Genomic DNA, 3,211 nt, shown 5'->3' with positions numbered 1-3,211 from the left:
GCAATAAGTACAAATACATGCAAAACTCAAAAATTCATATATATCGAAACGAACAGCGAATAGTTAATTAAGCAACAACTATGCCCTGAGACAGTTAACGCGATCAATTTATGCATCCTTGGCAACTTATGAGACCTATGTCAAACTCAAAAAAGTAAAGAGCCTTGAACAGAGAAAATTAATCGATCAGTTCAACCTTTATTGGGAACCTATGAGAAGTTTTTCTAGTGTGATTAATTGATAAAGAAGTTCAACAAATACACGAGAAACTCAAAAATTCACTAAAATTAGTATCAAATAGTAAAAAGTCCCCAAATAGTATCAAAGCCCCGAAAACTTCTAGCTATGGACTCACAGCGTTAATAACGTTCTTTGATATCTTATTAGCAGCCAATAATATCCTTATTGATATTAAGTGATGACTACAAATATTTTATGACTACAAATAGTGTCAAAGTCAAAAAGCTTTAGTTGTCCATTGAAGAATTCAAGCAATTGCAAATAATAGCACTCGGGAGAAGAAAATTGAAAACAGAAGTCCAATTGACGCACCTGACAACAATCCCATTTGAAAAACTGAAAATTTGTTCAAAAACCAGTTTCACACTCCACTTTCAAGGTAATTTGATAAATCACGCCTCAGCTGAACACGATTTTTCTGTCCCTTTTCAACTTCAGCGTGACCAAAATCACTACTTTAGTTTGACTTCTCACGGGCGCGAAAAACCCGAAAAAAAGCCTTGGTAGATCTTATAAAAAGATACCACACCAATACAAACCAAATACTTTGGATTGTAAAACTAAGGAGAAAAAAATTACAACAGCCTAATCTTTCTCTAAAGCTCAAAAAGAGTTCTAGTTTTGTCCGCCGTTTCATTGGATTTAGCAAAAATGGCAAGTTCAGCTTCTATATTGGATGACGTAAAGCTCAAAAAACTAATACCAATTAGCAATATACTTTAAGGAAAATAACTAACTCACTGCACTAAGTCTTTAAACATTACCGACTCAACGTCGGAAGAATTGCTCTCGAACGACTAGTGGGAGCTCTAATCAATTGCAGCCTGCTTCAGTCAGGGGAGGGAGGGGGAGCTTAAATATGACTAAGAAGTTCAATAGTGGTCTTCTAATAACCACATTGGAGGTTAACATTTACCACTATTAAGATTTAAAGTGAAAGATGGCACCAGTTTCGGCGCAATTTTCATTTGACTTTGAGTAATAAATTGCCGCCAATTGAGTTCAGCTGCTTGAAATTCTGATTGAGAGAGAACTTTAGATCACGCTAAACGCAAAAAGTCAAGGGCGTAAAAGTCACTCGAAAAGTCAAAATTGTCGAGCAAAAATTTTGCATAAAAAGACACGTTTACAATAATTGCTATGAACTTTGTTCGAGAGCAATTAAACAGTCAGTCTTAGTGGCCCGGCTTCATAAGTTTATCCCATTCCTTCAATTTCGCTTGTTGATCATATATGTATGCACGTCAAATTGCTGAACTAATTCCAAAATCCATTCAGTTGAAACAGATCTAAGCCAGAAGTTAAACGCGAAAAGTGGTGAATTATGTAAGACAAAAAAAGTTGAAACGAACTAAGAAATATAGCTGGATGCACTGCTGGGAAGACTCGAACAGTGCTCTCAGTAAAAAAAGAAACTGTTGAACTAAAGCCTACTATAACAGACCAATATGACTTGAAAATTCGGTAAAACAATTGAAGAAACTAGCCCGAAAAATTAACCGAACGAAAAATTAGAAAATTTTATTATTCTTTATATAATACAGGTAAAACTTGCCACAAAAATATGCTTTCTATTGAATTAAAAACATCAACACACAGCAAAAGACAAGCCAAGTCAGTTTTAAAAACTGGAAGAAATTGGCAAAAATGGTTACACAAATTATCAATTTTCCAAACAATTTCGCAAAAAAAAGTTTTACATAAAAACTGCATTCATTTGGTAATATTAAAATACTTTGAGCAAAAGGCATCTTTTCAATTCCCACGAAAACGATGAAACAAAATGGTCAAATATCAATTCAATAGCACCAAAATTTGAAAAAAAGCTGAAAAAACCCAAAAAACAACAAAGCTCGAATGAATTACAAAAAAAGCTGAACACATGTTGAGCTACTAAGCCATAGAAAAATTAAATAAAACTTACTGAAAAAGCAGCAAGTGCACAAAAATATTGCTCGACAGCAGAAAATTTGTTCACACCTCAGTTTCCCGCTCTCAAAAAAGCGGCAGAAACATATAACCGCTATCTGTTCGCTCCACTCTCCAATTTTGCTTAACACTTAAACCACTCAAAAATTTTTTACACGTTTCATTTCTTGCTTCAAAATTCTCTCCAATTAAATTGACTTAAATAAGACTCGATTAGGCGAAGGTAATTTTTGTAGTCGTTAGTCAAACTTTTCAACTAACTTTTTGTGGATACTAGGCAAAACCAATTACAGACTTCAATTTCCACTTGACACTATAAAGTACTCAAGTGTCCCTTACAATTGTCTTAACATAATAGCTTGCGAAAACGCAGATAAGATGTTTTGAATATTTTCCATTTGCACCATTTCAGTTTAGTTCCATTACACAATTATGCCAACATTTTCCTCGTTGTTTCCCGAGCCCCATAGCTTAGCTCTAAATACCGAAATAAGAATTTTTTCAAAAATTCACTCCTTCGGCTATAACTTTTGACAAAATCGTTTTGATTGGATAATGTCGCAGAGTGTAAAAAAGGTTTGAAAAATTGTACAGTTTAATTTTGCTCATTTTCATGTTAGGGACACCTGAGCACATTATAGCGTTAAGTATCCTTTGTCTTCAAGTGTTTTAACTGTTTTTCGCCTAAATTCGACAATAAGTTACATGAAAATTTTTGCCTAATGGCTACAAAAATTGGTTTCCCCTAAATAATAGCCTTTGAGAGGCTACCGTCGGCTATTATATTATTAATAGTATATGATAATATACCAACTTTTATTATGCTATGCAAACCACTGTAAAGTGCAAAAAATATGTACTGATTTTTGAAACCCAAATGGCTTTGAAAACCAAATCATTGTGCATCCACTGGGGTAGCGAGGGGAGGGGAGGGATCAGTTTCAGGTTCTTCCTCAGCTCCTGATCAGATTAATTAGAGGTGGGCTCAACTATTTCAACCGCTCCACTCAACGATTACTGGATAGTATTGCTAGTATAAAAA

The sequence above is a fragment of the Convolutriloba macropyga genome, chromosome 5 (genome assembly GCF_964194025.1).
Source record: "Convolutriloba macropyga chromosome 5, txConMacr16.3, whole genome shotgun sequence".
NCBI lineage: Eukaryota > Metazoa > Xenacoelomorpha > Acoela > Convolutidae > Convolutriloba > Convolutriloba macropyga.
The sequence above is the reverse complement of the archived record's forward strand: the minus strand, read 5'-3'. Positions refer to the sequence as shown.